The sequence below is a fragment of the Pipistrellus kuhlii genome, unplaced genomic scaffold (genome assembly GCF_014108245.1).
Source record: "Pipistrellus kuhlii isolate mPipKuh1 unplaced genomic scaffold, mPipKuh1.p scaffold_m20_p_7, whole genome shotgun sequence".
NCBI lineage: Eukaryota > Metazoa > Chordata > Mammalia > Chiroptera > Vespertilionidae > Pipistrellus > Pipistrellus kuhlii.
Window position 1 is genome coordinate 7,427,079 of NW_023425573.1, and position 15,389 is coordinate 7,442,467.

Sequence of the window (15,389 nt, forward strand, 5' to 3'; positions counted from 1 at the left end):
AATTTGTTGTGTTTCTTTCTTCTTCTTTCTCCTACCTTGCAGGAATTTGTAAAGGAGACCATTTCAGTTTTGAAGAACTAAGGAATCTACATTTACTTAACACATTCAAGTGATAGTATAAGAAAATTGAATGATTTCACAGCAATAGAATGCAAGAACTCTGATTAAAAACCCGAGTCTATAAGGCTCATTTGAATAATATTATTGCCTTTTGTCTGGTCCTGGGATGATTGACTTATAGACACTGGAGCTGGAGAATACTTTTGCTCGTGTTTCAATCTTCCCCATTTTACAAATGAGCAAACATCTTATTATTTGTTCATCCCAGTTTGGTTCCTTTAAGACCCATCCCCACCTCAGCAAAGCATGCAGAATTCATGTAAAAGAGGTCCTCCACTAGGTTACATGATCCCCACACCTTCACTCCCGCTGGGCCCCAGTCCTTGCCCCAGGCTCTCAATCTCTGTTAATGCTTCACCCAGATACTCCAGTTGATGCATAACTCAGTGTAGTATACCCCTCTCAATGGTTCTGACTGGAGAGCCAGCTCCATTTTTAAGCAGTTGCTCAAGCTTTGACTCTAGGGTAAAAAATAATTGTATGAGCAGCTTTCCAGGTAATCTTCCTCTTGGTCTCACCTGGCCCTGAAGACCTCATCTATTGACCAATCAGCAATATCCTCAGGTCTATTTTGACCTTGACAATGAGAATAACTCTCTTTTTTTATGTTTCTACATCTTGATCTCTTCAACTAGATTATACATTTCTTAAAACAAGAATTATTCATTTTTAGATTCTTCTCCACATTAATGATTCTTGCTCCTGGCATATAACAAATGACAAAAATATTGGTTAATTGATCTCAACCGCTCCCTGATTACCAATACAACTCCCAAGCCACATTCTGAGTGAGCAGTGTAGGCAGCTGCTGGTTTGATATAAATTTAGAGTTTAGGAGAGCTCTCCCAGCTCAAGGACTGTTTCTCTGCCAAGATGCCTAAAATAACCACATTACTCACTCCTTGGAGTCAAGGCCTTGAAAATTCTTGTTAAAATGCAAATGTCATCGGAGAAGGATAACATGAAGTTATCAATGCCTATTAATAACATAGAATATTATTAGTTTAGCAGGGACCAAGAAAGATCCATGATATGGAAGGCAGACTTAAATCATCCCCCAAATTTAAAACCTGGTGAAATGAGGAAAAGCATCTTGGCCATTGATAAATGCATATTAAAAGGGAAAAAAAAAAAAAGGATCTCAGAAAACTCAAATGAGATGATAGAGAGGGTGGGGAAAAAAACCCATAGAGTGAAAACAAATAAGAAGAATAGCTAATATGTTTAAGTACATATTCTGTGCCCGATAGTATTCCAAGCTTTACATATATTAACTCACTTTTCATTTCCTCATCTATAAGGTAAGCATAATTATTATTCCACAGTTTCAGCTGAAGAAACCAAGATAAAGAGACATTAGAGTCATTAGTTAGGGGGTAGAGCTGGAACTTGGAACAAGTCTAGCTCTAGGGTCTCTTCATCGAATATCCATACCACATCATCACTGTGTTTATGGTAGTTTTCATTCCTATGCTTATGATTTTAACCACAGAAAGGGGGCCATTCATTGCTCTTGATCTTGCTGGCCTTCATTCCATAAATCTATTCCTTTCAGTTTCCCCCACAACCTGGTCCAAGTTCTCTTTATTTCTTTTCTAGGAAGCACTGACCCATCTGCCAGACACTGTGCCAGTACCTTATCTCATTTAAGCCTCACATAAAATATTGGTAATTTCTACATGAAGAAACTGAGGCACAGAAAAGTCTGTTGTCTATCCCTTCCCCCCCCCCCCAACACCAAGTTATTTTATAAACATTAGTCCTGGGATTTGAACTCACAAAGCCTGATTCTAAAGCCTTTATTCATATTCCCCATGTGGCCCAACTACCTGGCTATCCTAAGAGTTTACTAACTCGCCTCCCTTGTGCTGGTCTTTTCCGTATCCTGACCCTTCACATCATAAACCCTAACGCCTCCCCTCTGCACTCTAGCTCCTAATGGGTCATTCAAGGAAGTGGATGCTGAGGCTACTGCCTTCTTCATGCTGCTCCAGGCACAAGAGCCTGTAGAAAAGCTACTGATTTGACCACATGTTTAAAAGTTCAACATTTCTGCACAGCCACAAACAATTCAACAAACACAGGCAACCCCCCCAAAAAATATTTATAGCATATATGACAAATATCTAATTTTCTTAATTTACACAGAGCTCTTAGATATATGTGCCCCCAAAACAGGAAAAATTGGCATGGGCTGTCAACAAGCAATTCAGAGGCTTCAATCCAATTTAAAATGTTTGAAGTTAATCATAATTAAAGAAATGCTGTATGAAACAGTGCCCTCAGGGGTCCTGGATCTGTCTCTTCTTTCAACTGTGTTTGGACAGAACAGACCCAGGGACACCCCTTGAAACAAGAATTATTCATTTTTATATTCTTCTCCACTTTAATTATTATAGTTCTCTGGCATATAACAAGTGACAAAAATATTGGTTAATTGATCTCAACCGCCTCCGACCACCTCCCAGCGTCTTATCCAGTCACCACCTTCGGAACCTCCTCTGCCTCCAAGACCAGACAACACTGTTTTGGTTTGGGTTTTTCTTCTTGTTGTTGAATAACCATGAGCTCCCAAATTAGTCAGAATTACTCCTCATGGTTAGAGTCACCATCACCTGCTCCTACGAGCCTCCCACACCTACCTGTGCCTGGGCTTCCATTTTGACCCTGAAGATGTGGCTCTCGAAGGCCTGGGTGCTTCCTCCTCAGTTGGCGGAGAAGAAGCTGGAGGGCTCTGGGCATCTCTTATGAAGATGCAAAACCAGCTCCGGGGCCACCTTCGCTCCAGGACAAGCTGGAGCCTCCCCAGGCGGGAGTGGGCAACACGCAGGGCAACATGGAGGCCGCCCTGGCCTTGGAGAGGAGCTGGACCCAGGCCCTGTGGAGCTGCCTGCCTTGGTTCTATTCCCACAGACCCACTTCCGGGTGAGGAGGTGAAACTCATCAAGAAGATGAGCGAACCCTGCCCCACCTCCACAGGCCGCCCCCTGGCTGGGCTGGGCGAGTATCTCTTCCAGAGGCTCACCCTCCAGCACGACCCGGAGCCTGTGGAGCCCAGAGGCCCTTTTGTGGCTCGCGAGCCACATGCAGCTCTACGGCCTCTTGAGTGTGGCTCTTACCACGGCCTGGGCAAGTCTATTTTGAAGAAGTAACATTAGAAAAAGTTTAAGTTTAAAAAATTTGGCTCTCAAAAGAAATTTCAATCGTTGTACTGTTGGTATTTGGCTCTGTTGACTAATGAGTTTGCCGACCACTGTACTAGCCATTCTTTTAACCATGCTGAGACCCTCTCTCACACATTGGACCAAATGAAACAATAAAGATTTTTGCAGCAAAAACAAAAAGGAGCCGGGAACGGTTTGGCTCAATGGATAGAGCGTCGGCTTGGGGACTAAAGGGACCCGGGTTCGATTCCGGTCAAGGGCATGTACCTTGGTTGCGGGCATATCCCCAGTAGGGGGTGTGCAAGAGGCAGCTGATCGATGACTCTCATCGATGTTTCTGGCTCTCTATCTCTCTCCCTTCCTCTCTGTACAAAATCAATAAAATATATTTTTTAAAAGAAAAGGAGCAGGAGGAGGAGGAGGAGGAGGAGGAGAAATGCTGTTTCATACCACAATACATTATTTCTCACCTATTAAATTTGACAAAATTTTAAAGATTGAAACTTACTTTTGCAAAATTTTGGGGAAAGAGACTTCTATAGACTATCATTTGGAATGGGAATTGGAGCAGCTTTCTTTATAGTGTAATTTGAGAGTATTTACCAAAATGTAAAATGCACATATCATTTGACTCAACATTACTACTACAAGAAGAAAATTTACTCTATAGACTTAAACAAGAATATCTGCCCAAAGATGTTCAGTGTAATTTTTTTGGGGGGTGGGGGGGATAGAGGAGTAAGTGGATTATATTAGTAGAAAATAAATGATGATGTCATGAATACATTTCCAAATATATCTATGCTAAACTCCATTGATCTCCCAATTAAGTTCTACAAAATATAAAACAATCTAGTGCAATAAAGGAAGAAAATATTTGAATTATTATTTAATATATTTTTACATAGTTATCTCATTCTTAAATTCACTTTCATGTATGTTTTTAAAGGTACATAATAAATGAATGAATGTAGTGGATGAAGGGACTCAAAATATGGCACCCCAAAACATGGCCCTTCAGCATAAGGATTATTTTGAGCTGAAAGCAATTGAGAAGAAGCAGACATAAGTAAGACTCTCTACCCTCTACCTCTCTAGCAAAAAAGGTAAGATGATTCTTAATCGTTGGAGACAACTATAGACTCTTGTGAGCCCAACGATGGCTCCAGGAAAGCCTACATAACAAACTTTGCTGAAACAAAATTATCTTCCAGTAGTTCCCCCCATATATTTACATTTCCACAATCTGCTCAAAGTCTTCTTCCTTTGTCTGGTCACTTCTCTAAAAATTTATTGTTCTTTATTAACATGCTATATTAACTCCACTGGCACCCAGATCTTGGACTTCTCAGCCTTCAGAACTCTGAGAAATAAATATTGTTTCAGCCATCCAACCTATGGTTTTTTTTTTCCATAGCATCCTTCATTGCTACACAAGGACCTTAGCAATGGGGCTTTAAATTACTTCTCTCTACTTCTTTCCTGCCTCCTTTGCTTCCTCCCCAAACCAATGCACTCAGATTTTTACTTGGGAGATACTCCTCCGTGGGCCTCCTGTGCTCCTGTATATCATGCTGGGTGGGCCAAGAATGCAAGGCCCTAACTGATCTTTACCAGAACTATTTCTTAGAGTTATGTCAGCAGCAAGCAACTTTTGGAAATCAGGCAATCTCTCTCTCTCTCTCTCTCTCTCTCTCTCTCTCTCTCTCTCTCTCTCTCTCTCTCTCTCCAGGCTTGCTTACTGCTTGCTATAAAACAACATGTTTCCAAGCTAGTGTTTCTCTCCTGCTCTACAGCTCACTTCAGTTTCAAACATCCATCTCTGCTCTCTGTGTCACTGTCACAGGGCTTAGGAAACAAGGCAACTGGCACAAGTATAATATGCTGGCCGATGCTTATGCTAAGGCTGTGAGTAACATAGTTCTTTGTATCTCGCCCCGGAATCTTGTGTCTTCTACCAACATCCATGAAACCGTCACAGGCTAAGTTATTCATGTGTGAGTAGAGTAAAAATCAAATTTTAGACCTAACAACAGAGCCCCTTTTCTACTTTTGTTCTATTGCCCACATATTCTCTTTGCTTTAACTATTCTTTCCTCCTATTTTTGCTCGTTTCTTCTTTTTTCCTTTTTTTTTATGGTTATCCCATTTTTTAATTTTTTTTCCTACTGATTTTTAAATTATGCTTTATATTTTCATCCACTTATTCTTAAGTCATGTTTATGACCTCCCTCCAAATGTTTAGTAGGTGTCTTCTTTCTTCTCCTGAATGCTACAAAGATTTTAGAATGCTTTAACACCAATCACACATTCTCTTGCCCCATGTTTTGGTTGTCCTTTATTTTAATTTAATTCCATTTCATTTTAATTTCCTCTGGCTTTGATTTGTTTTGTTTACTCTATACCAGTGGCCCGCAAACCACAGCCCTCCAGCCACATGTGGCTCTTTGGCCCCTTGAGTGTGGCTCTTCAATTGAAACTTTGTGGCCCTTGTGTAGAAGTCGGTTTTTGGCGTGGGCGAGTCTATTTTGGAGAACTGGCGTTAGAACACTCAAGGTGCCAAAGAGCCACCATGTAGCTCGCGAGCCGCTGTTTGCTAACCTCTGCTCTGGACAATTATTCATATTTACCATATGCTTAGCAATTGTTTTGCTCACCATTGCTTCTTGCATCACAGTCCTTTCTTCTAAGTTTAATTCTTTCTTAAATAGTAATGTATACCCTTCGGTAGCTTTCTCAGCAATGGCTTAAGAGTGGAAAATTCTTTCAGCCACTTTATCTGAAATACCTTTATTTCATTCTAATTTTTTTGGAGGCTGCAAAAGCAAATGTTTTTCAAACATTAGTGTGCATAAGAATAATCTGGGGAAATTGGTCAATTGCATGCTCTTGGGTCCTTGGAGATTCTTTTTTAGTAGTTTTGGAAAGGGCAAGACAGGAATGTACCTTTTCAGTTATTCCTTAAAGAGATTCTGTTTTAAATATGTAAAAGCCACTTTGAGAAGAAATAGGGCTGGAGGCAGAGGGATGCCATGGAAATGGTGTTTAGTCTGCTTTTCACATTTTTCCTTATAAAAGTAACATATAGTTCAATAGGGATTTTAGAGAACAGAGAAATGGGGAAGAATGGGTCATTAATTCTATCCAAAAGCAACTACTGTAAGTTACATACAGTTGATCATTGTCAGTGGATTACATATTTAAGAATTTATCTACTCCCTAAAGTTTATTTGTAAGTCCAAAATCAATACTTGTGGACACACACACAGCAGTGAAAAATGTCGAGTGGCCCATCAGACTTGCACTTGCTTGCAGCTCTCCTGATCTCCCCTCACGCACAGGTGGTGGAGGAGGGAGTCAGTAGGGGGCAGTGCAGTGCAGTGCAAGAAGCACCAGCTCTGGAGTCAGGTGGATGGGTTTTCACACTCAACCTTGGCATCTATTATTGGGATGGTCTCCGGAAAATCACTTTCTCGTCGCTGAACTTCCTTTCTTCTCTTTTGTAAAATAAAGGAAAAAATAGAATCTACCAGGATGGCGTGCATTTAGGATTAAAGATTATCATCTATGCGAGGTACTTGTATATATAGTATATATTTCCCCTGGGAGCAATGAATCAGTATTAGCTCATTCCGTGGTTCCCAGGCTTTATGGAACATAAATACCATCATGAGAATTTACTGTGTTTCTTTCTAGGTCTTTAAATATGCGGAACTTGTTTGCGGTGTTTTGGTGGAGATTTGCGTGCTAAATGTACTACCCAAGGTCAGCTTCTCCACTCTCCATCACCCTGGAGGCAGTGGTTTCAACCTGGCACATTGGAACCAACTGGGGGGCTCTTCCAAAACACCGATGCCAAACCCACCCCCAGAGATCCTCATTCAGCTGTTATGAGGTGGGACCCAGATACCAGCAGCTTTTAATAACTCCCAGGTGGTTCCAGTGAGCAGCCTGGGGTGGCATCTCTGTTGCATCTCCATGAAGAAGAAGCTAATGGTCTCAGTGTTCTGTGGAGCCAACTCTTTGGCTGCCCCCTCAGCCTGTGGAGGAGTAACCCCACTCCCCAGCACTCAGGCCTAGTGTCCTCCCCAAAGCTGCCTTCTGTGCTGCTGGCCTCAGGGGATGGGTGAGGTGAAAAGGGGCCCATAGGGCCTTTACCGACCCATCCCTTAATCCTCCCTCAGCAATACCACACAGGCTGGAGGAGAATAATGGGCTTTCTGGAAGATTGGAGGTCATGAAAGGGAATCGCAGAGCAGAAGAAAAAAATGCAAACCATGCACCAGATGTGACTGCTCTCATAGTCCAGAAAAAAGAACCATCACCCAAACACACGTATGTGCAGACCCAGAACCCTGCCTTCTGCCTCCTTCCTCCCTCGGCCAGTCTATAGGCCACTCCAAGTCTGAGTTCCTCCAACCAGAATAATGTTCCAGGAAACACACACACACACACACACACACACACACACACACACACACCTCTTCAGATAGAGGAGTTGTTTGTGTGAGTGTTTCTCTTAATCCTCGGTTCATACCAGGGGTTTAGAGAAACATTTTCCTAAATGTGAGTCCATATGGTTTTCATATAAATTGAAGATAACATTTTATCTTTATTACGCAAAGCAACATCAGCCTTACACCCACAACTAAGTCTCATACCCTGGCTTACACACCCTTCCTGGCGGCCCGCTGGGGCCCCGCTGGACTGTTTCTGGGCAAGATCAGAGGCACTCATCTCTGAGGGCCACACTCTGGTTCCATGAAGGAATAGCAAAGCCTTAAAAATCTCGCTTTCTTTCTCATTAGATAAGTCCACTCCTTAGGCAAGGCATTTCTGACTCTTTTGTCAGTGCTGGAGGCAAGAGGAGGTTTATCATCCTCTATCTCTCCTCAGGTTGGGGTGGCAGAAGGAAAGAAAACTGTTTTCTGTCTTTCATGTTTTTGGACATTTAATACAGTTCTGTATTTTAATATGTTTGCTGAACTTGGTTGCCTACGCACGTTTTATACGGTAAAATAATGCAATTAAGTATTTCAGCTGCTGAGAAATATTTCATTGGGTAGACCAGGGGCTCCTTCACCATTCCCCTCTATGTCTGTAAGTTAAGTCTATTTCCAAGTCTTTATACAAATCACGCTGCATGAAGCATCTCTGACAATGAAGCATCTTGCTTAGGACTGCTTGCTGAAAAATAGAACTGCTGAGTCACGAGACAGATAAAGTTTTTAAATTCTTGATAAATATTGGCAAACACTTTTCAAAAGACATACATGCTGGCACCTTCGCCAGGAGACTGGATGTGAATGGTGATTAAACTAGTATTGGTGAGGGTGTGGCATGATCCCACCTGCAGATTAGAAAGGTTAAGTCCGGCTTCTTCCCTTGGCCTGGTTCAATGGAACTATGGCCGACCAAGGATAGCTGGAGGGGGCCTGGTGAAAAGTAGAGAGAAAGCTTCATCAAGCCACCTGGCCACCAGGCAACCAGGGAAAGAGTAAGGCCCCTACTGGCTTGAAAATGGCCAGAAATCCATCCCAAAATCGAAGAGAACCTGGAATGGTATCTCTCTAGCTGGATGGAGAGGACTGAAGCATGGAGGACTCTGAGATGCTTTCGGCCCACGTCAGGTTGTGTTATGCAGACATGTGCGTGGATACTAGAGTAGCAAGAAGCACACAATGGGTCGAATGCATTTTATAGTCAAACTTTTGTGTTTTGAAAAACAAAACTCTTTACTTGGTTTCTAATTGTGAAAATAAGCCATGCTCTCTCCTACTTCTAATTGGTGCACTGATTGTCCCACATTCTAAAGAGCTTTAATGTCTTTTTGATAGTCCACACAACCTCAGGATAATTTCCCTCAAGACCATTTAAGAACCTCAAAAATAATAGCTAAAGCACTAGAGTTCCCTTTCTCTTGATTAAGAAATGTAATTTATATCAATCATTTTAAATTGTCCACTTACAACTAACTAGAACTTATATCTCTCTTTTAAAGTCATTAAAACTTCAATATATTAACTTGACAGCAACAATTTAAACCAAAATGGATAATAACCATCATCAAAAAAATCATCAAAATGATACTAATCTTCAAAAAATGAAGAATTATACCCTGACTGGTGTGGCTCAGTTGATTGGAATGTTGTCATATATACCAAAGGGTGTGGGTTTGATTCCAGGTTAGAGTACTTGTCCAGATTTCAGGTTTGAGGCAATCAATCGATGTTTCTCAACACCCCCCCCCCCCCTCGCTCAACCCCTTCTCTCTAAGAAAAATGATTATTTATGCAGTTTTACCTAAATTGGTTTAACCTTCACATCTATGAAAATTTTCCTAAAGATTGTTTTAAAAATCAAAGATATCCGTAGGGAAAACATGCAGCAATGCTTCTTCAGGATAAACCTTAGGTATTATTACATCCAGCTCTTATGTATCTGTCTCTATTGATTCTTGTATATGCGATGCTTTTTGTAAAAATTGGAAATGGCTATTTTTACAGCTATTGTCCTCATGTTTGCTTTGTCTCCTGCTGCTACAGAATCCACTTACCCCACACCCTTCAAATGTTCAGTCTCATTTAAGGATACACCAAAAGCTACGGGGTATTGAGCACCTTCAGGGACACAATCAGTTTCTGCAGCTGCTTTTCCACAGGCTTTAACTGGCTTTCCTCTCACACCAACTCAGGCATTTATTACATTGAACAATACGGTGTTTTGGCCATTCTTTTGACAATCGAGTAACAGGGAGGCAATGACGGATATTGTGTCAAAATTGTGAAATACAAAAATTTTTCTTTTCTTGCCAAATATACTAAGGGTCGTGCTTTATCAGGTAGCAGTGGATAATTGCCCACTAGCCTGTGGGGAAAACTTCACTTTAAAAAGAAAGTATCAAGATAGGAATAGAAGCAGACATAGGCAGCTACTACTGAAAACTCTACTGATAGTCCTAGAAGCATAATTAGTCTGTTGTTCTTGTGGGAAACCACCCGTGCATAAACCATGTGTCATACAAGCTGGAACTGCCCAGCACTAATCTGTTATCCTAGTTGCTCCCCACTGGGACTAAGAAATGCCATTCCCAAATGAAAATTACTTCCTAATTTAGGATAAAAAGAGAATAATTGAGCAAAAAGAATTAGTTTCCTGAGCCATTTTCTTTTCTTTTCTTTTCTTTTTTTAAAATACATTTTATTGATATTCTACAGAGAGGAAGAGAGAGGGATAGAGAGTTAGAAACATCAATGAGAGAGAATCATCGATCAGCTGCCTCTTGCACACCCTCTACTGGGGATGTGCCTGCAACCAAGGTACATGCCCTTAACCGGAATCGAACCAGGGACCTTTCAGTCTGCAGGCCGACGCTCTATCCACTGAGCCAAACAGGTCCCGGCTCCTGAGCCATTTTCAAAATTTAGCAGACAGAGTAGATTCAGAGGAAGAAAGACCTGATCCACACACAGGCTTGCCCTGCTTCCCCACCCGCCCCCCCACACCCCCCCACACCCCCCGCCACACACACACACACACCTCAATCCTCACTGCCCTTCTGTCTTGAGAGGTTGGCAGTGGCCACGAGGTGTCTTTGGGGGGTTGAGAGGAAGAGTGGGTGGTAGTAGGGATAAGTTAATATCTACATGAAGTCCTTGGACCTGTGTCTGGCACACAGCAAGCACCGTGTGTTAGCTATCCTCATCATTGGAACTGTTTTTGTTGGCTTTCTTCTTATTAGGAAATGGTGTGTGAGTCTTATTCCTTATCAATACTCTGGGACATTCTGGAAATTCTGGGTCAGGGGAGGAGACCACAAAAGGTCTCATCCCAAATAGATGCATAAGGCTTGTAGGTGCCTCTAAACTTCTCCACTGACAAGGCAGAGTGTCTGGTGGTTTTCTCATGAGAGATCATTCCAGCTTTCTTGCTGCTTCTGTAGCCCCAGCCCGACCAGCTCTCTGCTCTAGCACAGTGTCGTCACAAGTAGCAGGTGCAGCTTCCACAGAGCTGCCACTCTCTTCCGTGGCTGCTGGTGCTGCCTTTGCCATTTCTATCCAGATGGCTAAAGGGGATCTCACCACCGGCACTACAACCCTTCTGCCTGGCTTATAGGAATCTGACTCCTCTGCTACAGGTATTTTTCTAAAAGATATAGAAACATGTCTTTAAGGTTGGCTCAGAAGACTTATATGACATCAAATCTTAATAATCTCAAAACTCCTGATGCATATTTATGAAAATACAAGTGTTTGGGGCTTTTCATGGATGATGATGGTTCTTCCCTCATTATGCACATTGCATCTCTCCCTGTTATTCTCAGGAATATCTTCATCATATTCACAACCTCTTTAACAGTCAAAGTGCCAAAGATGACCAAGAAGAAAACTCAATGGTTGTCTTAAATTGTGAGCGGGAACAAAGTGACACAGTGTGACAAATCAAAGGATACCTTTGAGATAAGCAGCTGAGGTCCATGTGGGCATATTTAGAATAGCAGGCTTGTGAAGATAAATGTAAAAGAAACGTAAAATGAAGAGAAATGACGCATTTTTTAAAACTCCAGGAACATTTTGAGATGTCAAAAGTATAGTAAAATTCTTGGGATGAAGGGGTACTCAAAAAAATCTTGTCATTGTAATCCAACTTTTTTGATTACTAGGCAATTCCTCTTTCCTCCACTCCCATTGAAACACTTTGAACTCCCTACAAACATTCTGTAAGCGAAAGTGAGACTCTTTGACTGACTTTTTATTTCCAAACAATGGAAATGGGACTTCTGAAGTATTGAAAAACATGATAGAGGCAACTCTGAAGCAGATGTGGGGGTTGGGAGGACCGAACAATATTTTCATTTAAATTTGATAGTTCTACAACTTAAAACCCATTAAGAAATATTAAGGGGACACTTTGTAAAAGTATATGATTATCTGTGATGTACACCTGAAACTAACACAAAATAATAGTGAATGTAAACTATAATTGAAAAAAAAAGATTAAAATCCAATGACTGACTTCTCCAATAAAAATAAAATCCATCAAAAGAATCCATTTAAATTATCTCAAGAAAATCATAGCCTGACAATATTAGATGTTTTATGAGAAAGTGTGACTCACAGTTTTTAACTCTCCGATCAGATATCAGAAGCTACTAGGAGGCTCCTCAAAGCCTGTGAATCTTTCTTTTTAAATTCCTCAATCTATCTTATGAAATTCTGAGTCATATTCCTTATCTGTGCAGAGTAGATATTCCTTGGGGGAATGTGAAGAATAACTAATTCCTACTTCAAGGGTGGTGGAGGTCATGCCAGCGGCAGAAACAGCCGCCATCTGGTTAAATAGACAATGTGCTATGGAAGTTCTGAGGAAGGAGGCATGAAAGGTTTGACTGGGTGAAGTGAGAGTAACATCAAGAATAATGAGAATTTTACTGGAGATAAATGGCAGTAGGTACTAATCAGAAGTACCAATGTTTGCATATTCCCAGAGACCTTCCGAGAGAATGACTTAATTTAGCATAATGAATATCATGGTGAGGATTTCAGGCACCATGTCAAACAGAAATGGCAAAAATAGGGGTGGGGGGGGCATGGGGCAAATAAACCCTTCAGTTCTTCTTAAATCACAGCATGTACGTAGTTGTCTGGTAAGTGAAGGGAGATAAATAAGGGAAACTTTTTCAGGCCAATAATACATTTAGCAAATACTTACATACATAAAAATAAATAAACATGGTCCTGGCTGGTGTGGCTCAGTTGGTTGGGCACCACCCTGTGCACCAACAAATTGCTGGTTTGATTCCGGTCAGGGCACATGCCTGAGTTATGGGCTCCATCCTAGGTAGGGTGCGTGTGGGAGGCCCACCTCTCCCTCTTCCTCCCCGTCTCTCTATATATCAATAAAACTATTTTTAAATGAATAAACATGGGTTCTAGTTTTAAGAATCTTATATTCTATATCCATAATATTTTCATTTTGTTTTATTCCCATTGAAGTATAGCTGCTAACTAGCTACTAAAAAACTCTCTAATGTGACCAAATCACTGTGCTCCAGAACAAGCTGGTCTCTTAACTAAACTCTAACTGAGCTCCTTTGAGCTCCAAAGACCTATGACCCAACCCTGATCTGAACAGTTTGTATGCCCCAAAAATGATTCCAATAATTGTGTTTACTGCAAAACAGGTACATCTTGCAGAAACTATATTATTTTAATGGTAAACCATATTCCAACCATGTTATAACTCTTCCAAAATACAAGAAATACCATTCTAACTCCAATTAGCTCAGCAGTAAAGATTCTGAATTAAGCCAGCATAGTGAGCAAAGACAGAAAAGACAGTTTCGGGGAACCTCTCATTTCAAATGGAAATGAGATGTTAAGCTGAAGACAAGGGGAAGAAAATTTGTTCAAAAGACATTTGAGTTTTGATAGCTTTAATGTGGTACTATAATGACAGACTTCTAACTGGTGATTAACTTAACTAGTCACATGAGTCATCAACCTGCCAGTTATGTCAAAATGAGTTGGCCTGAACAATGAATTCTGCAAAGAGTTCCAGCAGATGTGGGAGCAAGTGGGAAGGGAGGTAAAGAGAAAGAGGAGGGGAGGGGAGATTAGTTGGGGGAAAGGTGGGTCGTGGATGTGAGGCAGCATTCTGTTCTCATGCCAATTCACTGGCTTTTCTTCAGCACAATGAACTCTTCAACACAGATAAGCTCAATTCAATGCTCCTCATAAAATGAGACCGTATTCTAAAGCCCCTCAAGACACTGCTTTTTCAGACTTAAAACCAATTATTCACAAATTCAAAACTGGCAACCACCTATCTACATTGTATGATTTGAGAGATATTGAAAGGTGCATGTGCCATTAAATTTTTGCACTTCCAGCTTGACGTGGGACCTGAAAGCCTCACTATTACAGCCTTTCCACTAAATCATAACATTCTCTGGAAGGTCTCAGGGAAAATGCTAATATTAATTAGTATTTATGCCTGGTACCTACCACTAGACCATCTTTTTACCTTCCTGCCTAGATAGTCTTCTATTTAAGTGTGGCTGAGGCTTTCTCAGTTGCCTAGGACAATTCTGTGACTACATAAAGCCTACAGATTCTGGTTGATCTATTGTACAAATGACTGAGCCAACAGAGTATGCATATTGATAAACATATGGCTTTTAAGAGCTATAAGTAAAACACATCCCCAGCTTTTTTTAAAATTAGAGGAAATGCTGCTTGTAAGTAAGTAATCAAGTTCAAATAAAGGAACTACCGCTACGTGTAAAAACGTGGTGACTCTCACTGACAAATGTTGAGCAAAAGGAGTCAGACATAAAAAGAGTACATATTGTGCAATTTCATTAGTAAAACAGAGGGAAAGCTTCATGACATTGGACTTGGAAATGACTTCTTGGTGATGACACCAAAAGCACAAGCAACAGCCCTAGCCGGTTTGTTTCCATGGATAGAGTGTCCACTTGCGGACTGAAGGGTCCCAAGTTCTATTCTAGTCAAGGGCACATGCCTGGGTTGCTGGCTCAGTCCCCAGTAGGGATTGTGCGGGAGGCTGCCAATCAATGATTCTCTCTCATCATTGATGTTTCTATCTCTTCCCCTCCATTTCTTTCTGAAATCAATAAAAAAAATTTTTTTTCTAAGCACAGGCAACAAAAGAAAAAACAGACAAATTGGACTTCATCAAAATTAAAAACTTTTGTGCGTCAAAGGATGTTATCAAAACAGTAAAAAGACCAGACAATAATAGCAGCAACAATAAAAGGCAAAGTGGACACACACACACGCAAAAAAAAAAACTTAGGAAATTAACAAATTAATATTGATGATTAAATAAAGTGGGAAAGACCCAGAAGTATATTTTGAACAGGAAATGATGATCTCTTTCCAAAGGCTGTCCCGCCTGGCCCCGCAAAGGGGAAGTGTTTCCCAGCTTCGATGTTATATATCTCCTTTATGGATGATAAAAAAAATCACAAGCATTGTGTAAAATGTCAAATGTAGCTGATTAAAAAAACAAACAACTCTCACAAAAGAATGAAAGGCAACTCACAGAATGAGAGAAAATATCTGCAAAATATATTTCTGA